This window comes from Spermophilus citellus, assembly GCF_964194105.1.
Source record: "Spermophilus citellus genome assembly, chromosome: 3".
In the NCBI taxonomy this organism is placed as follows: domain Eukaryota; kingdom Metazoa; phylum Chordata; class Mammalia; order Rodentia; family Sciuridae; genus Spermophilus; species Spermophilus citellus.
The window spans coordinates 43,624,217-43,650,240 of NC_138184.1; the positions used below are offsets into that span (position 1 = coordinate 43,624,217).

The following is a 26,024-nucleotide window of genomic DNA, read 5'->3' on the forward strand; positions in this document are numbered from 1 at the left end:
AAGATTAGGAGTAGGGAGAAAGAAGAGGTAATTAAGGATGATGGTTAATAGTTTTTATTACAAACTGGAAAAAAAAGTTTCCAAAAGCATCTTCTACAAGAACACAGAATAGGGAATACCCTAAAAATGTAGTAATTTTATTATCATAATCACAATCTTTATTATAATCTTAATCAAATTTATAGTTAAAATAAGTTTTAAACAATCTTATTTTCTTAATGGTGAAAGGCTTTAGTTTGTTCTCTCTACCTGGGATTAGCTGCATTTTAATGGATGACTCCGGGAGATCTGAGTGGGCTACTTCCATGGGTGCCATAACGGATAGCAAAGGAGATGATCCTTGATTCCAGTCCCACACATAACCCATTCTTACCACAACCCTCTCGCTTCACACTGGCAATGCCATACTGCAGGATGTACATCTGATTATTATGTTAGTCCAGGCAACTGTGGTAATTCCAGGATCTGAAGATGGCTAAATTGTCTGAGCAAATCCAGTGGCATAGGGGAGAAAAGAGCTGGGAGAAGGGATATGGATGGTGGCCTAGCCTGGGTGAGGCAGGCTGTGTTCACTTAGGTAGAGTTCTAGAGGAAAGCCAGTCTTGTCAAGGGCTGTCCCCTCAGCTTTCACCTTTCCTAGAGAACATTTCATTTTTTTGTGTTTCACTTTGTGCCATGCCCCAAGACAAAGAATACACTTAGATGTTGAAGCTGAGAATCAATGAGCACACAAGTAGCTGTAAAAACAAGTGCAACAATTTTCATTTTTCTAAGAATGCTGATGTTGCTTCAAATTTAATTCTTCTACCTTAAGTACCTGAACTGTATTATAAGTAGCATAACTTGAGATGAATTTTATACAATATTTATATTTTATAGGGTTACTAATTATCAGCTGTATTGCTTTAGTGTCTTTTTCCAAGATTAGATTGCTGGCCACCCTCTGCCTCATGGGGTGCTCTGTATCAACTGGGATCTAATAGACCCTTCAGTTTGTTTCTTGGGGAATAAGAAGTAGGAAGCCAGAGAGAAGATAGGTGTCTAGAGCTATTGTTGTGGTCAAAGGGTCACTTTAGTTGCACTCTATGAGGTCTAACTGGGCTTCCCAGTCTGAGAAGCACCAGGATAGAGGTAATGGGGGATGACTGGGCTGGTTCCCCACATCTCACTTTTTGCCTAATAAACTGATAAGGTAACCTGGGTGCTTGAGTGACTGACTTTTCCTTGTGACCTAGAACTGGCTCAATCCTTAGTAGTTCAGGAAAGAGGTGATGAGGATCTGGGGTGAGAAAAGTTTTGGAGGCCAGAGAAGAAAGTCCACTAGGTACACTATAGAACATTGGTTGTTTACCTTCATGATCATATGGTTGACAGAACTACAGCTGGCTGTTGCTGCCCAGTACCAAGATAATCATATCACTTACCATTAGTCTGGTGAAGACTGAAATTCAAACTAGTTTCTACAGAATGCAAGTAGATTTTGCACCATCAAAAAAAAAAAAAAATAAACTGGGGCTGTCTGTGCCTGTTTTTCCCTAAGCATACATCCCAACATTTCCTAGGGTTTTGTTGCTAGTCTCTTTTCTTGAACATCATCAGGTAAGTATCCACCAGTCTAATGATAACAATGACTAGTCTAGCCAGAACATCCAATTAGGAAGTTTATACATTTTATTTATTAGCTCTGATTAAATCCAGCCAGAGGCTCTAACTTAACCTGCTTAGTTTTTGTAACGGAAAGAAAGGTGACAGAAAAAGAGGAAATCCCTATGTGAAGTGGAGCCTTTGTGTATGAAGGAAGGTCTCCCACACAGGCATCTTCCTCTCAAGGTAGCTAACTTTTGGAAATCTGAACTTTCTCTGCCTTAGTTTCCTTTTTCGGGAACTAACAGAATCAATTTCCTTTGGAGCTCTTTGTAAAGATAGCCTAATAAAAGATCATAAATCTTTTTTACTAGGTGAAGCATTTACCACTCTAATTAGCATTACCACTCAAAGGCTTTTCATATTGGGGAAATAAACACCAGGGTCCCACGTGCTCCAGCTGAAGGGAATCTTAAATCACGATTAACCAGAGGTCGAGGGCAACAAGGCAAGGGTTTAGAGATTGATTGTTTTCAGGTGACCTGTCATCATTCCTTCAGGGAGATACTACTGGGCTGAAGATTCAGTTCTAGGTTGTGAGGAAAAGATAAAACCTGAGTTTAGCACTGTGGGCTTGTAAAAAATAACTTTTATGACATTTATACTTCTATGGGTTTTATAACAAAGTAGGTTTCCACAGAGTGCTAGTGAGTCCGGCAGCTTTGGATAAATTTCAGAATGACAGACGACCTGGGTCAGAGGACTACTCAGCTACAGAAAAACGTCAAATGGGAAGGTCCTTTACATAGGACAAGAAGATGTAAATTTTTCGGCAGGAGCGCCAACGTCTTAGGGGTCCCACGGGCTGACTTCTCTCTTCCTCAGTCCCAACCTATGAAGGTTCTGGTGGGTGCAAACTTGGAAAGAAGACACAGTTGCTGACTCAACCTCCAGCAGCTGGAAGGCGGGCGCGGAAGCGCCGCGCGCATGCGCCCTAGCAGCCGGCCGATGGGAGGAGGGCCGGCCCCAGGCTCACTCCCCACCTACTCCGGCCTCTTGGGCCCCTGACACCTGGCCCCGAGAGCGAGCGCGTCCGGTGCCCGCGCAGGCGCCTGCGCACGAGCGTTCCGGGCGCGCGGGCCGCGGGGTTATTAGAGGTGGAGCGCGGGGAGAGCGCGCTACAGGAGACGGCCGCCGTTACGGCGCGAGAGCGTGGTCACGTGGCCGTTGGTCACCGCCGCCACCCCCTCCCGCCCTGTTCTCTTTCAGGTCGGGCCGGGCCCGGCAGGTTCCGCGAGCTCCCGGCAGACTAAGGGAGAGAGAGAGAGAGAAAGAGACAGAGAGAAAGAGGAGGGGAGGAGGAGGATTCAGGGAATAGGAGCTGGGGAACCCATCTGCGCCACAGGTAAAACAAAATAATGATGATGATGATAATCGTAAAAAAGCCCAAGCCCTCCGCCTTCTCCAGTGCAGCCCCTCACATGCAGTCGCTCCCGCCCCGGCTTCTCAGGACTGGTCCTTCCTCCCCTCGCGCCGCTGCCGTCTCGGGAAGGCCCCAGGCGGCTGCCGCCCGCCCCGCGTCTGTGCGCCTCCCGCAGGCAGCTGGGGGGCGGGCGGGGGCTCTCAGGGCTCCGGGGCGGGCGGGGTGCTGCCTCCTGCCTGCCTTCCCTCCCGCGGGAGGTCGGGGGCTAGTCTGGAAGGCCAGCCTGCTAGAGGGCAGAGCTTGGTGGCTGCAGTAGGGCTTCACTTCCTACTTGGTCATTTTCCTTGTTCATTTCAGCCCTGGGCGGCACGCTTCCTTCGCAGGCCGGAAGCGAAGTGGGCCCGGAGTCCTTCAGCCTTCTAAAATGCAGCTTTTAGAATAGAGAAACCTTGCCTTAACTTTTCCTTGGTTTGTTGTAATACGACCTCAGCTTATTCACCTGTAAGAACGTGCAAGTTTGAGGCCTATCCATTGGGACATGTGGAAAAACTTTGCGGAGGGTGAAAGTTGATTTTTTTTTTTTTCCCTTCTGGCAACAGCCTTCCCAAACAAGATTCTTTTCTTACACGTGACCTAAGGTTACGGTTAGTACCAGTTACTAAATAGTTGTAGTTCCGGGAATATGAACTGTTCCAAGTTTGCATCTTTCAGATGTTATCTTCCTTGTAGAATGACTTTCTGGACAGTTGTATTTATCAACTCTGAATTGTAGTAAATCCCGAAATTGTAACTTATGAGTGCTCTGAAATTTCTATCACTTTGTAGTCTTCCTACATCAAAATGTGGTCCCCCCACCCCTCCAAACTGTACATTATTAGTGTTGGGCTATTGCACAAAATAAAAGCAGGAGTCATTAAACGTAGCGTTGCTGAAAAATCACTGAACACCTTTGTCAGTGTCAAATTTATAACCAATTCAGATTGGTTATTTGTTTTTTGACTTTTCAGATGTATTGGTGATTTTTCATACCAAATTTCTGAATTCACATGTAGTCGAACACTTAATTATCACAACGATCTGCAGCAGTGTCAGAACAGTATTCAAACCTGAATGTTCATAGGAATCACTTGGAGCTCTTGTTAAAAATGCAGATTCTAATTTAGTAGATCGTTGATGCAGCTTAATATTCTACATTTCTAAGGTAATGCTGGGGGAGACAACTATTCTTGAATACTAAGGATGTCTAAGAAATATAGTGATGTGGTATTTAAGTAAATAATCCACCCTGGGTGTAGACATGGCTTGGAAGAAGGGTCAGATGACAGGGTAAACTAAGAAAACTTGCTTAAGAAAATCCCTTGTGCAGAGTAAGCCAAGTCCGGATACCAGGGGAGGAATTGAAGGAGTGCTAATGCCTATTCTGTGTGCTCAGGTGTTTGCTTCTTCTCTATAGAAGCTTGGTGTGCTGTCTGAAAACTTGGTCAGATATGAATAACTAAGTTTGGTCAGTGTATAGGCAAGGAATCATGTGTCTGAGTTATTGCTGATATGAAAATTTCTTTTATTGGTAGAAGTAATTTCTGCTTTCTCTCAAATGCAGTAGTGTACCCAATTGGGATAGTGTATTTCTGAGCTTTGGAAGCATATAATGTAAACAGTCATTGAGGGTATTGTAACTGGATTCAGATTTTTTTTCTAATTTTAATAATATAAAATAAAAAGTATAAGGTCACACAGATCCTTATATATTTTATGTATATAAAAATGGTTCCTTTTTTTTTAATGGTGCTGGGATTGAACGCAGGGCCTTACACTTGCTAAGTACTTTGTAAGAACTTTATGAAAGTATAATAGCCACTACTTTTAGTCCCATAATATTTATCATCTTCATTCTAGTCATTACTTTGCCTTTGTTGCTTCACGTTATTAAATTATATGTGTAACGTACTTTTAAAGCACTTACTAAGTGCCAGCCACTGCTCTAAGCACTTTGCATATTTTAACTCATTTAACACAACTACCTTTAAGGAAATGGAAACGGTAAAGTAGCATACCTAGGTTTACATTGCTAATACACAGCTGGGCTCTGTTTGACTTCAGAATCTTTGTTTCTAACAATCTTCTCTATGATGCCTTATTATTTAGTAAAGTAATGATATTGTTTTAAATTATTTTTCTAGTATTGTTGAGAATTATGAGCTTCACTTTCATTTTTTATTTTGTTATAAAATTTTTTTAGTTGTCAAGGGACCTTTATTTATTTAGATGAGGTGCTGAGAATCAAACCCAGTGCCTGATACATGCTAGGCAAGCACTCTACCACTGAGCCCCTTCACTTTCATTTTAAAAGTAAAAGTTATCATTGTTTTATTTCCTGTTTTATCCCACCAAAAATGAAAATCATCAGTGCTTACAATCTTTTCTGAATAAGAAACTGAAATTTGTAAAGTTGTATTCTGCTTTTTCTTTGCTGGATCAGTGTCAATTGGTTTTTACCTCATTGCTAAATGTAAAATATGTACTTCCTTTTGACTTTGCAAGTTTTTAATCCTTTATGCTCCTCCACACACGCACACATACATGCTATTTATTCTATATTATTTATCCTAATATTTAGGTTTTAGTGGTTGACTGAGTTTCTTTGTATTAACATTTAGATACAGGGATTGACTTGGTCACTGGCTTTTTGGCCAGTAAGAACAATAAAAAGTAAGCAATGGTTAATACACACACACACACACACACACACACACACACACACACGGGAGGGGAAAAGGGGCTTAACCACTGAGCCAAATCCATGTTTTATTTTTTTGAGACCCCATCTTGCTAAGTTGCTTAGGCCCTCCCTAAGTTGCTGAGGCTGGCTTTTAACTTGCAGTCCTCCTGCCTCAATCTCCTGAGTCGCTGGGATTACAGGTGTGTGCCACCATGCCTGGCTATTATTATATTTTAATACTGAAAAGGTAAGGACAACCTCAGAATGAAAGATTATCTTTTAAGTCGAATAATTTGTACTTCATAAAAATGTTAACATAATATCCTTTCTTCAACTTCCTTGTTTTTACACCTGAGATAAGGCATTTCGTTCAGCTTGGATAGATCACTAGGATAGCAGTGCCTACTGTGTGTGTACTGAACTTGAGAAATGTTAAGTTTTTTGATGGGTGTGGGATGGGAGGCAATGGGAGAGTAGGAAGAGAGGAGCTGTGGGCTGCTTTTAGTAGCACCATTTTCTCTATTAATGGGGCAATTGTGAGTTTGGGAAGGAAGTTGGTATAAACAAATCTCAGGTGTAAAATGCTTTCTCAAAAACACATTAAATGTTTAGGAAAATGTTTATCTTTCTACAGATGTCATACAAACATTTAAAAACAATGCCTGTGCAATGGTTTAGTAACATTAAACATTATACAAATTGAATAATAAAAAGAGGCTGAGAAGTAAGGTGGCAGCTTGGGAGGCCAAGGTAGGAGGAGCACCAAATTCAAAGCCAGTCCGTCAGCAACTTAGCAGGATAAAATAAAGAAAAAAAAATTAAAAGGACTGTAATGTATCTCAGTGGTTGAATGCTCCTGAATCCCACAAAGAAAAGAAACTAATTGTTGGTCACAGTTGTCCAAATTCTTTCTTTGAAAATTAGAGTAGCTTTGTCCTTGCTGCACTGTCACTTGCTGGCTTTTTCATTTCTTGCCCTGATGCTGTGCATGGCCATACCTGGTCTGCTGTACTTCCTGGACTTCACAGCTGAATGGCCACATTATTACTTGTAAACTCAAGGGAGCATTTGTTGCCTGTCTAAATAATGGAAGACTTCTAATTTATATTTTTAGTTATTAATTATGTAAATATTTTCACAATTTCTCTTGTTATGTCTGTATTAATGCCATGCTATCCAGTTTCTTAGCCTCACAGTGCCTCAACTTCTCATCTTTAAAATGGTCTTAATGATAGTAACTACCTCCCAGGATTGTTTGGAGAATTAAATGAATGAGTGTGTATGTATAATATTGTGTGCATGTATGAAATGCTTAATGCTATCATGTAGGTGCTAAATATTGTGGATCTTTAGTGTCATTGAGTATATCTACATAAGGCTATCTGAATGAACTGAATGGAAGTTGTACATTTTTAAAAAAATATTTTACTTTTTAGTTGTAGTTGGACATAATACCTTCATTTTTTATGTGGTGCAGAGGATCGAATCAGGGTCTTGCACGTGTTAGGCCAGCGCTCTACCACTGAGCTACAACCCCAGCCCTGGAAGGTGTACATTTATCTGAGATAAACCTGTATGGACCAGCCAAGAAAAAAGCTTATACTTTTTGGGTGAAAATACAAAATTGGTATATTTTTATTCTTTTGGGAATTTAAATATAAATATGGTTTGACAGGTCAGATCTTTAAAAAAAAAAAAAAAGTTGTAGAAAAAGATGTCTTTGTCAGGCACAGTGGTACATGCCTGTAATCCTAGTGACTCAGGAGGCTGAGATGGGAGGATTGCAAATTCAAAGCCAGCCTCAGCAATTTAGACCCTGTCTCAAAATAGCTGGGGATATGGCTTAGTGGTTAAGTACTCCTGGGTTCAACCCTCAAATATCCCCCATCTCCTCAGAAAAAATGTCTTTGATATTAAAGAATTGAAGTATTCAAGTATAATGTGAAGCCTAGAACAGGATCACTTTTTTTTCCTATAACTTTTACCTATCTTACCCAGTTCTTCTGCTCCTTGAAATGATTCCTCTTTCTCTTCATCCTCCAGACCTGATCTGTAGGCCGTTATATGAAACCATGGTGGCATATGTGTCTCAGATGTAAAAAGATTTTTGGAATTCAGAAAGTGGGGATGGCTCGTACATCCCATCTGTCATGAAAACTGGTACATAGGAACAATCATCCCATAATTGTACACATGAATTTTCCTAAGAAATTCTATATATTTACATTAACTACAATAACAAAGAATACAAAAAGCCTTACATTAGTTCAGACCAGTTTGGTTTTCAGAGTTTTTTTCAGTCTTTAGAAATAAGGGATCAGGTGTGTGTGTGTGTGTGTGTGTGTGTGTGTGTGTGTATGTATGCGCGTGCGCACACACACACACACACACACACGTTTGTGTTTTAAAATTTTATGTATAATTTACCATAGTGCCTCTATCCTCAACTAGCTCTTGGAGCATAGGGCTTGGTAAATAGTAGATGCTCATTAAATGTTTATTAGTTTGGGTGAAAAACATCTAATGACATCATTCAGCTATTGTTCAATGCTACAGTTTCTGTGGTTGACTCCGTGAGAATATTTAGTGGTTGCAGATTTATCATTTTTAACTCATCCAGAAAATTAACTCACTTTTACCCAGAAAAGGTAATTACTGGATTACTTTTATGAAACAAAATCGTCCTAAAAGATTTGAAATAGGCATAATAGATAATTACAAGTTTCCGTGAATTTTTTAAGAATCCTTGCTTTTAACTACATTGCTGGTATTGAAGCTTACTTTGGAAGAATGATTTAATTTGAATTTGGTTGAATTTAATTTCTGTATGATAACTTATAGTGGCCTAGCCGTTGTACTTTCTGTTAAGAAAATTCTATCATGGGTGCACATATTAGGTCAAATAATCAGAGTGTGATAGTTAAAACTTTTTTCTTATTATAAAAAGTAATGTGGAAATTTTATGAAAATAAATTATAAAAAACTAGTCGTGTACTGTATGATGATTCTGTTTATGACATGCCACACCACATGTACATCACAGTTCCATAACATAATGGACTGAAAAAATTGTATTGCTTAACGAATGGGGGCCATTGTCACATTATAGAGCAACATATAACGTGTTTATGATGATGCTACAGGCTTATCGAACTGCCAGTCTTATAGAAGAATAACATATAATTATGTGCAGTATAAAGTACTTGATGATAGCTGTTTGAGGTTTATGTATTATTATTATAGAGTGTACATGTATTTACCAAAAACAAAACCAAAATTGGGGCATTATAAAGCTATATGCTTTGTTACTCCAGCAGCAGCTTCATACATCAATTTAACCCCTCTTTTTAGTATCAAGAAGCACATGGAGTGATTGACCTACCTGTATATCTAGGCTTGTGTAAGTAAGTACATTCTGATAGTCTCAAAATAATTGTCCAATAACATATTTCTCAGAGTATTACTCTGCCTGAGCATGACTAGTAGATTGAGAGTGCCCCAGGAACAAGCATTCCTAGAGGCAGAAAGTGGAAACTCCCTTATGGATAGGCTTGGAACTGACTGATCATTATTTCTGCTGTATTCTATTGGTTAAGAAGACAGACTTGGCCCCGATTCAAGGAGAGAATTAAGATCATCTCTTGATGGAGAAAATGACAAAGAACTTACATACACACATACACACACACACGTGTGTGTGTGTGTGTGTATGTGTGTATGTGTGTATATATCTTTTTTAAACTTTATTTTATTTATTTTTATGTGGTACTGAGAATTGAACCCAGGGCCTTGCACATGCAAGGCGAGCGCTCTACTGTTGAGCCATAATCCTAGCCCCTGCAGCTATATGTAATCTACACAGACCTAAAAAACAAAAACTACCAAAAGTTCTTGGATAAATTAATTCCTGTCTATAATTTTATCTGCCCAAGAATCATAACAATATATTAATAAAAAATCAAAGCAGGGCTGAGATTGCGGCTCAGTGGTAGAGTGCTTGCCTAGCATGTGTGAGGCACTGGATTTGATCCCCAGCACCATATAAAAATATACAAAATACAGATATTAAAAAATGATACTATGTTAAAAAAAAACCCAAAGCAATATAAGCAAAAATTTAAAAAAAGAACTCTCATCCTAGAACTGTATGTTCTATTTTTTTTGGCTATTATTCATATGTTTTTTTAATTTTTAAATTTTAATTGTGCTCTTTTTTTTTAAAGAATTTAACCTTTATTTATTTGTTTTTATGTGGTGCTAAGGATCAAACCCAGGGTCTCATATGTGCTAGGCAAGTGCTCTGCCACTGAGCTACAACCCCAATCCTGTGCTTCTAATTTGTAATCGGTGTTCTTTTAACTTTGTCTTTCATAAATTCTCATGCATTGATATTGCTACTTCAAATATATTTCTAGAATTGGGATTATTGTATTACAGGTTATGGATAATTTAGATTTTGATACTTACAGTCAAACTGCCGTATAGAAAGGTAATTTATACTATAGCTTTTAGTACAGGAGAGGACTTATTTGCCCATAACCTTGCTACCAGTTGGTATTTTAAATCATTATTTTTGGTCAGTGTGGCAGCAAAGACTGATAAAATTCTTTTATTCTTATTTCGTTAATACCTAAACTTAAGTTTTGGGGATGTTCACTTTTTTTTCCCTACTGATTTTCAAGAGTTCTTCATATATTTGAAAATTTTAAAAAGTCTTTGCTTATTATATATTATAAATATTTCTAACTTTATTTTAAAATTTCTCTTATACTTTTTAAAATCCTTATGAATAGCTATTACACTTTATTATGGTTTTTGGTGTTGGGATAATGTTGGAAAGATTTCTCTATCCCAAGATTATAAAACTTAACACTTGATCGATACCACTGCAATTGGGAAAATTTTTAGTTTCATGTTTTTACATGTAAATCTTTGACCCATCTGGAAATATTTGTGTGTGTGTGTGTGTGTGTGTGTGTGTGTGTGTGTGTACACAGGATGTGGAGATCCAAATTTATTCATTTCAAATTGTGAAAAAAGCATTATTTATTGAACAGTTTGTATTTTTACCACAGATTTGAAACACTAATTTTATTCTAAATGCTCAAATCTTCTTGGGTCTGTTTTTGGAATTTTGGTGTTATTCCATTGAGCAGTAACAATTTCCTTTAGCTTTAAATGCATTATCATATCTGGGTAGAGCCAGACTTTACTCATTCTTTCTATTTTTTTTTTGGGGGGGGGCTGGTCTATATTTATTCTCCTGATTTCTGATAGTCTTTCTGGTTCTCTTTGGTTTTCCAAGTAGAAAATAGCTGTAAACATTGGTGGCTGATTACCCCTTCCTTTCTAGTATTTATACCTTTTATTTTGTTTGCTTGTATAATTTTTTTGGCTTACCACTTTCAGAATAGTTTTAATTAATAGTGATGGCAGCCAGGCCTCTTGTTTTGTGCCTGATTTTAATGGTAGGAAATGTTTACTGTTATAAAATGCCTCTTTTGCCTTCTCTTGATAGAACATTTTTTTTGTCTTGCTATCATAGCAAATTAATAGTTTTCTAGTTTCAAATTCTTATGTTCTGTAGTAAACCATGTTTGTAATATATTTTCTAATAAGGATTTTTACTTGTTATTAGTTTCTTGTGGATGATTGTAGCCATATTTGTAAGTATAATAGGCATGCATTTTACCTATGTGTTCTGTCAGGTTTAGAGTTAGTATAATACTAGTTTCATCAAAGAACAGGGAAACTTTCTTTTTGCTGTGCTCTGAAACAATTTAAAGAATATGAATTGAAATTATTAGCCTCTTTGACTAAAGCAGTTTCTTAGCTTTTTCTTTAGTTATTGTAATTTTCATTCCTTGGATCAATTTCAGTAATTCAGATTTTCTAGCAAAATAATTCATGTCATCTAGATTTGTTTAGTACAGTTTAATAAATATTGGGGTTATTTCTTTGTGTGTGATTCTTGGTATTTTGATTATTCCTTACAATTTTGTTTCTTGGCAGAAATAAAACTGAACTCAGTTCTTCTTTGTCATCTTTTGCCACTCTGCCTAAGCTTCCAGTGGTTGCAAATATGGGATTTTTGTATAGTTTACATATTGCTAGGGAATTAGTAGACCTGTAAATTCCATAGCAATTATACATGGCTCTATTAATTTCAGAACAGAATCTTATCCAGTTTTCTAAATAATAATTTTGTAATAGGATCTGTTAGGATTGGCAAGATTCTATCCTTGATAGTGAATCAAACTGGATAAAGATAGACTGTCCCTTGTAATTTCATTTGTACAGATTTCTACAAAATGAAATTTAGGGTTGACCTATAGAACTGTGAAGCTTTTTTTTTTTTTTTTTCCGTACCAGGGATTGAACCTAGGGATGCTTTACCATTGAGCTACATCCCCAAGTCTTCTTATTTTTTATTCTGAGAGTTTCACTCTTTGCTTAGGGCCCTCCTTAGTTGCTGAGGCTGCCTTTGAACTTGCCATTCTCTTGCCCCAGCAGGATCAGTCTCTGGGATTACAGGTGTGCACCACCAAACCTAGTCCGTGAAGCCTTTTGAAATTGCAGACAGAGTATGTGGTCAGCCAGGATATGAGGACAGAAAAATTTTCTGAAAACAATTAGAAATGCTGGATAAAATGTTTTTCTTAAGAAATAACATGACAGAAATGGCCAAACAAAATCTGTGAAAGCAGGAATTCAGAACAGTAAGCAGAATATTAAAACATTTTTCCCTCAAGGGCAATTTTCCTTTGGATGTGAAGGTCTCACATGGCTTAGGAGATACAACTTAAAGCCCATTTTGGCCCAAAGAGAGAAGTCTAATAGGAAATTCCTATAACACTGGAACTCTCAAGAATTTATGCTCTTGCCCACAGGAGACTGCACCAACAGTGCTTAGAACCTGAAAAAAATATTATTCATTCCTAAGTAGTTATAACCACAGGCCTTCCTTTCCTGGATTTGCACAATTTGTCAAAGCTTGAATTTAAAGCGGTAGTAGGTGCCTGGCAGAAGGAAATCAAAATCCTGAGGTTAAAAAGTTTTTATCATGGGCCACAGGAAATTCCTACAAATAACTTTCTAAAGACTTAGCTCATGATAAAATATATCCAGTTGCACAAGGAAAAAAGGAACCATGATTAAGAAGCAGCAGAAATACTATTAGAAATATATCTTCAAAACTTCAGATATTGTCATTATCACATTATAAAACAACTATGTTTAAAAAGATGAAAAATATCTTTAAAGAAGAAGCAACCTAATACATTTGAAAAGACCTGAATACTTCTAGAAATGAAAAATAAAACTTAATAATTGAAATGAAAAAAACTTGGTGTGGTTAAAAGCTTTAAAAAACAAGTAAGACTTAATAAACTAAATACAGGAGAGAAGACAATAGCATAGACAAGGGAATGGGCCAAAGTAAGAGGTTAAGATATGTAAACTCATGCTGGAGTTGTGGCTCAGTGGTAGAGCACTTGCCTAGCGTATGTGAGGTACTGGGTTCAATTCGCAGCAACACATTAAAAAAAAATAATAAAGGCATGTGTCCATCTACAACTAAAAAAAATTGCAGATGTCTATTTTTTTAAAAAATATGTGTCCTCTTTCATAGAAAACATAGTTTGAGAATTTAACAATACTTCATCAGTTTTTCAAGATCAGAAGGGCAAAATAGTAGGAAAGGTGGAGGCAGTGTTTGAAGAGATAATTGAGAATTTTTCAGAGCTGATGAAAATAGAGGAATGTAAATTTGAGAAACTTAAAGACTTGTAATCAGAATAGCTTAAAGTAAATACAGACACTTCTTAGTAAAATGGAGAACACCAGAAGCGAAGACGGTGTTAAAAAGTTGTGGGAAAGCAACAGATTATGCTCAGAGTAGCTGAGCAGTTACACTGACAGCTGACTGCTGAAGATTAGAAATGAAAGCCAGAAAACAGTGGAGTTATATTGCTGTGAAAAATTTGCCAACCTAGAATTCTATACACAACAAAAATGCTTATCAGGATTGATTGAAATAAGAATGGTTGCAGACAGAAGTGTAAAATAATATTCTCTGTAAAGAAAACACTTATATTAGAGTCATTATAAATAATAAAAATGAGAGAGTATAACTAAGCAGTTTTGAGTGTCATATAATTTTGTTCTTAGAAATTTTTTTTTTTTTTTTTTTTTTTGCATGAATCCAGGGCTGTGTGCATGCTAAGTAAATGCTCTACCACTGAGCCTCATCCTTAGTTGTGAATTTACTCTTGGTTAACAGATTGTTTGACAGTGCTTTTTGCAAATATATTACTCAACTTTTGGATTTTTGATCAGCTTACAGATATATATATATTTTTTTGGTACCAAAGATTGAATCCAAGCGCACTTAATCACTGAGCTACATCCCCAGCCCGTTTTTATTTTTTGAGACAGGGTCTCACATAGTTGCTTAGGGCCTTGCTAAGTTGCTGAGGCTGGCTTTGAACTCTTGATCCTCTTGCCCTAGCCTCTTGAGCTGCTAGGATTATAGGCCTGTGCCACCACACCTGGCCTGTTCACAGATCTTTTGTGGTGATTAATATCATTAAATCTTGCTATGTCAATGATGTAATTATTTATATTCATCTTTGAAATATTAAAAGTCAAACCAAGAAGAACTTTTTAAAAATCATGCCCTAGTATTTGCATTCCTAGAAATGAATTTATTCCTCCAAGTACCGAACACTTTGGGGGAAATAATAGTTGGTAATATGTTGTTAACCTATGAACAAGGTTTGTATAAGGGAGAGCATAAAATAGTGGGAAGAGCAAACACATGTTAAAGTTAGGTGGACCTGGACTGGTCTTGAGCAAATGTCTATCTCCTTTCTCATACTTGGTTTTCTCATTAGTAAAATGGTAAATCTACCTTGCAGGTATATCATAGGGAGGAGGGGACATAGTTATGTTTATAAAAGCACTGCATATAGTCTTTGACTCTTAGGTTCCTAGTATATGGCAGCTTAAAAATTTTTCCTGAGTAAAATAGAATTTAATCTGGCAAGAATTTGAGATTGTTTATTATACAACTTACATAAAATATTGTTAATATATAATTATATAAATATAAATAAACTATATAGCATATGAATATAATATTTATGTGATATATAATTATAAAATATATAATTTATATAAAATATATTTTATATAATTGATATTTTTTAACTATTGAAGAATTAAGAATACTGAATAATGATACATTTTTATTTGAAGGCAAGCTAATGTCAGAATGTGGCTTTACCTGTTGATTTGGAGATTAGTTTTGGGTAAAGTAGGCTGCCCACAGTTTGGGCAGCTTCCCATTCTTCATGGTGTATAAGAGGCAGTTGCTAAGAAGGCAAGAAGCAATCAGTGACTTAACCTTTTTATGCGTGTGTGTGTGTGTGTGTGTGTGTGTTTGTGTGTGTATGTTAAAAGCATTGCCAAGTGCAATGTGTACACATTTTTGAGGTTTAAGTCATGACAGTTGTTGTCAAGTTGAATTTTTTAGGAATTTCATCCAAAAGTGGTTATTACATATGTACTTAAAGGTTTATACTTTAGTTTTCAGAAGTTAAATTCTTTAACCTCCAATAATTTAGAGAAATAGTCATCAGATCACTTCAATGAATTGGGCACTATGTGAGTTGATAATACCAATTTCTGTAAAATGTTTCATAGACTCTTTTCTTGTTTATAGTGAAGATATAAAATTAGAAGGTTTATGATGTGGAATTATTTGTATATTTTGCACATTATTTTCTAGTTTTTCTTCACTCAATACCTATACATTTTCCCATAGTGAGTGATAACTTGTGGAAGCTACTAGCTGGTTACATTTTAAAACTGCATTCTAAAAACATAGTAAAATTATAAAAATAATGAAGACAATTCAGAGGTTATTTTTGGAAGATGTCATGTTTGGAATGTTGGTTCACAGAAATGTTATTGTAGCTTTTGAGTTTTTCAGGTTACAGAGACATTAAAATAAGGGGGGGGCCTTTCTTTCAGGAAGTTCTTATATCTTCAGTCAAATATTTTGGAAGTGATTTGGATAAAAATAGTGACAGCTTTGTCTAAGCACACATACACAAATGCTTCCTATTAAACATCTTAAATGTTTCTAATTCTCTTTATACACTTATGAAGCAGAACTTGAGCAGCATCAAATTTTTGTACTATTATATCATGTAATATTAGTATTCATACAGTGCTGCTTTTGATCTTGGAGGTAATCCCTTGTAATCACAAAATTTAAAGAACATTAAGATTATACTTTCTAAATTGATATATTTTGCATTAGTAAAAATATCCAGGATTAGAAAAGACACTTAAAGGTATTGTAGGTTTTTTCTTGTTTACATTTGGCTTTGTATTTCATATTTTGAGCTTTGGTTGTTTATATACCACAGGCTCAGGCTGGTAATTTCTTTTTAACTCATGTGCTATGTGTAACATTAGAGGTTTAATTTGAATGAACCTCTGTTTTATCTTTTATGTCCTCTAATCTTTTATATTTTGAAATGGTATTTTTCATCTTGTATGGAATCTCTAGGTATCAAAGTGAGTCCTCATAGGAGTAGAAATTACTGTTGTCAAGTAAAGATTATTCATCTATCTCTTGCATGCTCTAGTTTGACTGTTTTTGGAAAAGAAACAATTTTTAGGTGAAATTGTATCTCCACAGTCTGTAAATTATTATAAAAACTTATAGGTTAAACAAAAGAAATCTAGATTTCTTTCCAGTTCAGGTAGTAATCCATTTTAAAATGTAACACTAAATAGACTTTTCTAATTAGTCATGAGTATGTAGTTAAAATAATGATGCTAGTGGTTTTACTAGATTACTTTTATGATGCTTTGCTGAGAAAATATTCCACTTTTGACATAAGAAATAAGATGCTAGTTTTTCAGTGGGAAAAGCAAAGTATTCTCTCAGTGGCTTAGTGATGTAAATGACAGGGTAGAAGTCAGTAGAAAGCTTTTATATGAAACTATTGTCTTGAGTAATAATTATCCTTCATAAATCACTTAATGTAAGAAATTTAGGAATTATTGCCAAATTGAGATAATCAGTGAAATTTTAAAACAAATTGATTTTTAAAATTTTAGTATTTGAATATATCAATAAATTATTGTCAGTATTATAATAACTTTGTGGTTATGTGAGAAAATCTAAACTATTCATTTGTTCTAAATATATGGAGTGAAATGAAAAGGACAGGTGAATAATTATAGCAGAATTTGACAGTCCTGTCTATTGGGGTTCATTTTTCTATTTTCACTTATTTTGTGTATGTTTACAAAATAACTTCTCATTGATTTTATACTATCAGGGATAGAGGAGGAGCATTGGAAGATTTATTAATTAGTACAATTTCTGTTTAAGATGATATAAATTCTGAATAGAGATAATGGGAATGGTGGTACGTTGTAAATATACTAATGCCACTGAATTATACAAAAAATGATTAAATGGTACATTTTATGCATGTTTAAAACAATAAAAAAGCAATAAAAATAATTTACTAATTCCCCAAAACTATAATTTCAGGGAATACCTTTGATGACATGGTAATGGGTAGGAGGAGAAAAAAAAGGAGGAGGAAGAACAGGCTAGATGTTACAAGCTTGTGGCTCCTATTGGGAACCATTGAGATTTTTAGGGGCTTGGGAGAGTTGATAAACTAGCTGTTCACATGTTTGGAGAGCACCTTTCCCCCCACCCGCCTCTCCTTATTAACTTTTTCCTCCTCCAATTTCATGTCATGTTAATGCTCATGTCATGTTAATATTCCTTTTGAGTGGTTAGGTTCTAGAGCAGTGTTTTTCTAATTGTAGGCCAGTGATTTGTGAATAGTTTAGTGGGTTGCTATTAGCATTTTTAAAAAGTTAGAAAATGTAAAGTGCTTTGTGCCTAGTAATTGTGGTATTTATAGAAAACTTGTTTTATATTACAACCCCATAAACATGTATATGTGTATGGGGTTGTAATATAAAATTTTATTCTTTAGAGTTGGGCATTGGTTTGAGTAATAGTGTGGAGGATATTGGTGGCCATATAATGTCCAGAAAGCATATATCAAAATTGCACAAAGAGATTTAGACAATGATTCAGCATTTCATTCTGTTTTCACACATGAGACAACTAAGAGCAGCACCTGACCTAGAAGATCTGATGAGTTTATTCTATCAACATATGATTTACAAAGTGAAGGGAGTAGGTAGGATGATGGGTTGGATATGCCGACCTCATATTTGAGTAACAGTATTCATGAGCATATGTATTTACTTAGAAATTGTTGGAGGTAGGTCCTTAATTGTATCTGTTTATTTGCAGATGCTGAATGTAGTAGATGCTGTAAAGCTCTTTATACAAGTATTTGCTAAAAATGTGTGAACATTTGATCATATTAAAGATTACTTAAAATGTTAGCCTAGGGACTGTCTTGTTGCTTTAACTTTTTTTAAAAAATGAATTTACTGATTCAAAAATCACCTTCAAGGCATATCATTACAGAGAAAGCAAGGTATAGTAGTTAGTAGAATATAATCTAGGGGCTGGGGTTGTGGCTCAGTGGTAGAGTACTCACCTAGCATGTGTGAGGCACTGGGTTTAATCCTCAGCACCACATAAATAATAAACAAAATATAGGTATTGTGTCCATTTACAACTAAAAAAGAAATTCTTAAAAAAAAATGTAGATCCAGATACTACTGAACTAAATTGTGAGTTTAATGTTTTCTGATTAGGTAGCTTGGAAAGATTTTGTGATCTTTTTGGGGTTTATTTTCTCATTGTGAAATTGTCTCTTAGGGTTTTGAGTAAAATTGTTTATGTAAGTTTCTAGAATTTTAGGCTTACTTGTTATTAATGTCAGGCCCATCTTTCTTTATATCTCTTATTTTTCCAAAGTCTGTAATCTTAAATTGATTTTTTTTGCTTTAGTTTGGAGATCACTGGGGAAAAAAAATATATATACACACACACACACATATATGTACATATACATACATATATATTTGTAGAGATCAATAATATATGTTCAGAGATTAAGAAATATTATAAAATAAAAACAATAGTGATCTTTCCTCTAGATGTGTTTCATTTCCTGAAATTTGTCTGGGCAGTAAGTAAAATTTTATCAGTTTTGCTCTTCTAAAGGAATTTCAGATAATGAATACACGAAAGGGAAGAGTTGAGAAGTCCTATAATAAGTAGCTGTTAACATTTCTTTACAAATTGTGCATTTATTCCTTATGTTCAAGGTGATTCCTTTCAACTTTACTACTTTATGATCTTAAAATATGAAATATGTTTGGATAAACATAGATCTTTTTAACTGATTAGTTGGATTTGTCTTAAAAAAAAAAAACTGAGTTTTGTGGATTTGAATGATAAGTCACTGACAGGAGGTCTTTAACATTTTTTCCCCTCCGAACAGATGTCTTGGCCTGTAGTGACTCCAAATTCCATAATCCTTCCAATTTCCCCCCTCTACTAAATAAGTTTCAAAAAAGTGACATTTTTATTATAAGTGATTGACTTAATTCAGGCAAATATTGCAATTGACTAGACTTCATCCCAATAAGGATTACTTCGGTATGAATAAAATGTTAGATTCTTTATTTTTACTCTTAAGAATTTAATGCATGATGTTCTCTCCCTCTGTGTCTGTATTCTGAATAATGTTTTTGTGTAATAAGCTTTCTTCAGTTGAAACTTTTTATGCTGTACTTTTTAATGTTGAAGTGTTACATTTTTGATATATTCTTTTTAAAATGGCATATGAAACCAGTCATGACTCATGTAGGAAATAGTGACCACAGTAGGTCCTTCAACATCTAGTAAAGTTAACCAGAACTAGTTCCGTAGATAATGGAATTGCTCAGGAGCCAAATGGAGAACTGTGATATAACCTAGAAAATAACTACAGAAGAAAGCCTCCAGTGTCTCAAACCGAGAGGGAAGATGAGAATAGGTGGTGTTTCTAGACTATAAAAACCAGACTGTGTGGGGAAACCAGAACTTAATGGTTGCATGATGGGAGCTGGGCCATCAGAGGGGAACTGGAGTTATAGAGGACATAGCTTCTGTCGGGATGTTACAGGAAGTAGAGAGAAAGGGAGAAAATTTGACTTCTCGTCTTTCAGTTACCCATCAGTGCTTCTCCACTGGTTAGATCCTTCTGGACAAATCTTTGCCAGATCCCAAGATTGCTTGGGAAATACATTTGTATATTATACAGAGCAGCAGGGTAATTCTGGGGAATGGATCCAAAATGAGTTTAGTTGACCAGCTCAACAACTATATTGCTGGTGTGTAATATTCATCAATATGCCCATGTGTCTTTGCAGCACTAGCTCCTAAAAAGATTTTGGGAGCAGGGACAACTAAAATTTTTAAGCAATATAATACCTTAAAAAGTATTAAGATTAGCATTTCAGTTAGAGATAGGCACATGTTTTGTAGGAACTCAAGGGAGCTGCAGTTGGCCCAGTTTTTGTCATTTGTGGAACACTTTTAGCAGGTCAGAAAAGTTAAGCCAAGTTTTGAAAGATTGATCAGACCTGGTAAAGAAGGGACATTGCTGGGAGAAGGTATGAACAAGGACACAAAGCCTCAAAGAGTTTAAAGCATATGTATAAAACTTGGATTGAATAGTTGTTGCTGGAGCATTGAGTTTGTGGCATCCAAGACCATAAAACAATTTTGGAAAGCCAGGCAGAGACCAGGTTAGTTTTATTCTTAAGTCGACAGGAAGCTGCTTGAAAAGGTAGGAATGTGTTGATTTATTCTAGCTGAACGTAGCCATGGTATGGAAGATAAGTTGAGTATGCTGTACTGCAGGTGAGAACTACGAAGAGGTTATTCTAGTAGTTTGGGTAGTAGAGATGTGATGGACATGAACACTCAAAGTTTTTTTCATTTTATGTCTTTAGTTATTCTTTTTTATTGAAGTGTTTCCCAGTGCCATGCTCCTCAGCTTGTGTCCCACTTTGATATGCCCTTTTATGTTACTTGAACATTCAGTGTATTTAAATAATACAAATAAAAAGTGGGAGAGTGCTATTTTGTTTTCAGATTGCACTTCCCTCCTTGGATATTTTGATACTCTTTGAAAAATCCTTGCTTATGGGACTAGAAATGGGAGTGAGTCATAGACCTGCTCTCTGGAATCAATAATAGGAATTGCTAATCATGATCTAGTGATTATCTAGAGTGTTGGAAGGGTTCTTTGCTCTCCTGAATCCTGCTAACTATTATGTCATTGAAGTATGATGAGATGTAGTAATTTTATAGAAACTTGAAAAAAAATTTCCTGTATTCCCTCATGTAGCTTTTGATATTGAAGAGTGACAGATTTGCAGTGTGACATTTAAGTTTAGTAAATATCTTTTAAAATACCAAAATCCTGCATTTGAATAAGATCCACTTTACAAATTGATTTTAATGTATATTCACTAATTTATTCTGATAATACATGTGAGATAAGTGTTATAGTGTTATTTTCTTTTTTCTTAACACATTCAAGTCCAGGTTGTCTTACTGAAACTCCATAGTGAGATTTCTACAATATTATAGATAAGTAAGACAGAATTTTTGTCCTCAAGAGTCTGTGATCTAATAGAGATTGACAATATTAAGTCATAATACAAAGAAGCCTAAGAAGTTAAATAAGAAATATAAATGCTGTACTGAGGGAATTTAGAGGAATAAATTTATTATATGCTGTTTATTTTCTTTTCCATATAACACCTTCAAAATTGGCAAATATCTTAAAATTTATTGGCATCTTATATTTGAGGAAAGTTAGTTTGAAAAATAACAAGAGCCTATAGGTCCTGGAGGGTGGATGATGAATTTTGTTAAGTGGGTAAAGTCTTAAGAAAAACTGTCCAGGTGTGAAAGACATGACATTCTAAAAGAATTGAGAGATTGACTTATAGGGCTCAAGGATAACTTAAGAGTTGACATTAGGTATGTGAGTTGAATCCATTTCATGGGAGACTTTGAAGATCAGGCTGTAGAGAGGTGGAATTTTATTCTGTAGTGAAGGGGAAGCTAGTTAATTGATTTGGAATTTTATTTATAATGTAGTCATTTACACCTATAAAAAATTCTTCTGCCTAGATGCCTTTCAGTAGATGAATGCTTAAAAAAGAAATGTGGCATATATGCACAATGGAATTTTACCTAGTTTATCTTTCTTTTGCTGCATGTGCTTTTGGTATCATTTCTAAAAACTAAAAGGTCAAACAGAGGAAAAATGAACAAGGGAAGAAAACTTGAGATGTCAGAAAAGAACCAGGAGAGGACTTCTCCAGATAAATCAAGAGGTTGAAGTTGGATTAACTGCATCATAGTTCTGCAAAGAGAATTTGAATAAGAATAGCAATAGGAAAAGCATAAAAGGTAGAATGTGAGAAATAGTCAGAAATGGCTTTTGGTATTAGGAATGGAGGGTGTTGTATGTAGCTTTAGATAAACTGAAAACTACTATCAGAATGACTAGTGAGTACTGTAGTGAGTTGCATAATTATGGTTAGGTTTCTCAGTTGCACTTCATTACACTTTTCACTATAATTTTCTGGTTGCTTTAGATGTCTGCTAACGTTAGGCTCTTGTTTGAGAAGTGATATCTCTGGCCAAGGGTGAGCCATTGCAGATTTGTCAGTGGGACCCTTATATTATTACCATTACATAGCTGTTAGGATCTTGGGTTGACCTCTGTGCTAAATTGGGCTAAGCTGTGTTTCAATAATTTAAAAAATGTTAGATGACAAAGATACAAGTTAGAGTTTACTAGGCTTTTCTTATGGAAAGATAGGTAAAAGATAGGTAAAAAACTGGGCCTGAGACAACCTATATAAGACAAGCCTATAGTTACGGAGAAGCAGAAGGGCCTGGGGTGTGGAAAGAAAAATGAATCCCATTACCAGTGAGGACCCTGAGAGATTAGAATAGCCTTAATTTTTGGCAGCATTTGTAATTCCTATTCATCAGTTCTGTGTGATACCTTTATTTCTTTTTAGTGTTTTTCATTTGGATAAGCAACTTTGTATGAGTTTCTGTTATTGGTACACAGAGAACCTCGTCTAAGACTGTGGCACATTGAAATAATGGTTTCACTGAGAGAAGTGAAATAAGTGCAGAGCCAGTTTCCTGAGATATTTATATAATTTTAACTATGATACTGGGTAGTGACATTAAAACTGGTGATGATTATTTTCTAAGTAGATTTGTGTGCTTGCATGTGATGTAAATTTAATTGGGCATGTGCTTTACATGGTGGTTGTTGGTATTGGCTTCTTATTTCTATTATGTGTCTTTGTAAATAACAAAATGACAACTTGGCATTATTTGTAAAATGGAACATGCCTATAACCTATCACACAATTTTCCTTCTGGTTATTGAGAGAGACTCTTGGACATGTGTACCAGGTGATGTGTTCAAGAATATTGTGTGGAAGTATTATTTGTAACAACAAAAACCTGAGAATACTTAAGTAACATCAGTAGGAGATAGGGTGAACAAGTTGTGGCATTTTTATACATTGAAGTATGTTATAGGCCATTGTACATGAATGACCTCCGGTCATGTGTCCACATTTTCTTAGAAATACTCTAACATTTAGTGAAGAAATAGTATCACTTCACTGAAAAATACATCTAGTGTGGTATTGTTTTAGATGGGCAACTTCAAGATAAATTAACAAGTATATTGTTAATATGTAAATATTGAGCAAAAAATTAAGATAAAGTAAGGTAGAGTTAAGAAAACATTCAGGATAGTGGTAATCTATGTGGATGAGGGGCAAAAGGTTAGATATGGGGAAGAATACTCCAGGATCTTGAAGATAGTGGTATTGTTCTGCCTCTTAGGTTCAGCGATGAGTTTTACCATGTTTATCGTGTGTTTTATAACATCTTCTGTATCTTATTCTTCATGTTATCAAGTACTTCATAATATAAATTTAAAAAGGTTTATAAATATTCTTGGTATAAAAGTGTCTTTTTTAACATTAATGAAATTCTTAGGACAAAAACCTTAGCATTTCTAAAGCTGAGAGTCATTTATCTTTAAATTCAGTACTCTTTCCAGATTTCTTTTCATCTCGTCCCACATTCTGAGGTCCAGAACCTCACTGTTAATTTTTTTTTTTAAGAGAGAGAGAAGAAGAGAGAGAGAGAATTTTTAATATTTATTTATTTTTTAGTTCTCGGCGGACACAACATCTTTGTTGGTATGTGGTGCTGAGGATCGAACCCGGGCCGCATGCATGCCAGGCGAGCGCGCTACCGCTTGAGCCACATCCCCAGCCCCCCTCACTGTTAATTTTGACTTATTTATTCTCATATTAATTTAATAATGTTTATTGCTAGAAATATTATAATAAAGTTTTTCATAACTATTGTCTAACAGAATAAATGATTGAAGGCAATCTTTACCCAGTTTTCCTTTCCTACTTTACTAAGCCATCCAACAAATTGATTTTTTTTTTTTTTTTCCTTACCCAGTTTAATCTTTTTGTAGGGTCTGTATCAGGATTTCAGGACCTGCATGCCTTTTTTTTTTTTTTTTCCTGTTTCCAGACTGACATTCCTGGGCTGTATTCTTCCTTCTCTTTAGTTCTTTCTTATTCATGCTGTATTAATCTTTCTAGGACACTGCTTTGATTAGTCTACACAACTCCTCAGAACGTCTAAGGATTCCTTATTATAGAATGTTGAGATACCTATTATTTAGGTTGGGTACCAGGCTTCGATAGTTTGGTTTCCCATACTTATTGCTTTTTCCTTGAGGAGAGAGATAGGTTAACTCTCCTACTAGCCACCTTGTCCAGGGCTTGGCACTGTGATGAGAGGTGGGAAGGGGAAGTATGCCTGGATAGTCTTAATAATCATACTGTTGATGGTCTTCAGGCTTCCTCTAGCTTCAAATACATGTCTTTTTGTATTTGAATTGCTATTGGAATACTCCTATATTTTGTGGCAATTTGTGTGTGTGTGTGTGTGTGTGTGTGTGTGTATTTTAATTTCAATCAGGTCTTGTTTTTTTTTATCTTCTGGGTATTCTTCTGAGTTTCTGGCCTGCCTTGGTTTTCTAGTCTGGTTATAGTTGGATTCATTATCAGTTAAGTCATCAATCGTTTCATGTGCCATAGCCTTAGACAAGTTCTTTAGGTGCCAATAACAGAAACTCATACAAGATTGCTTATACAAAGTGAGGATCTATATTTAATAAACAGAATAGGCATCTTATAGGAACAGGAATTAAAATTGAGTTTTTCAGAGGACTGGAAATTAGGAACTACAAATTTTGGGTCTAATTTCTATGGGTTTGGTATGGAATGGGGAAGGCAGAATGTATGGTTATTCCACCATTTTTATTCCATCTGAGTTCATTTATAGAGCCAGTTTGCTTATTTAATAGGTTCTTTGGATAGGGAGTTGGGAATAGGTATTTGCATTGTGAATGAATAATTATATATGTCTAGTATATTTCTATATTTACAAACCAGCAATTAAAAGTATAATTTTCACCATAAGTGATGTCTGTCAAAATATTTCAAGTGAGTTATTTAAAAATCTTTGGCCTTGAAAGTTTTATTAGGAAATATAAATCAAATAAAATGATTTTGAAGCTTCCAGGCAAAATGAGTTTAAAAAGTTAGGAGTATTTCAGTATATTAATCGCATGCATGCTAAGGTAAAGGGGCCTAGAAGAAAAGGGAGAATAATAATGTAGATATTTTTCTTTGTTGAAGTTTAAGGTTTTTATGTTTCTTAAAAAGTGGCATATGTTTACCACTTGTTCTTAACTAGTTCCAATGGCAGTCCTCCCTTTGGAAAATTAATGATTTGTTTTATTGGAAAAGCTTAAATCATCACACATTATCAAATTTTGGCAAGAGTGTTTGGAAACCAGAGATACTATATGCTGATGGGAATGTGAGTTGATAGAGCTATTTGGTCAGTATCCAGTAAAATGGAAAATATGTAACCATCAATTTTATTTTTATATAAACTTCAAAGCAGTGGTTTTCAGCAGGGGTGATCTTATCACCAGAGGACATTTGGCAATTCCTGGAGATATTTTTGGTTGTCAGGCCTGGGGATTATAATTGGCATCTAATTGGTGGAGGCTAGGTATTTTGCTAAATGTCCTAAAATTTATAGGACAGACCCTAACAATAGAGAATGATACACCCCAAAATATCTGTAGTGCCAAAGTTGAGAAACAGTGCTTTAGATAAACTTTTATATGG

At 35.5% G+C, this 26,024-nt stretch overlaps 1 protein-coding gene across 6 annotated transcripts in view; it reads left to right on the forward strand.

Moving 5' to 3' along the window:
* The first annotated feature begins 2,500 nt into the window (after window positions 1-2,500).
* TBC1D5 (TBC1 domain family member 5) overlaps window positions 2,501-26,024 on the forward strand; it is a 515,818-nt gene continuing 492,294 nt past the window's right edge. For 3 of the 6 annotated variants that reach the window (XM_081287559.1, XM_081287554.1, XM_081287555.1), the window contains exon 1: window positions 2,514-2,989. The gene's annotated coding sequence lies outside the window, so the exon portion shown is untranslated. Of the gene's footprint in view, window positions 2,990-26,024 lie in introns of all 6 variants that reach the window. The other 3 variants (XM_081287556.1, XM_081287557.1, XM_081287560.1) reach the window with 2 other exon arrangements.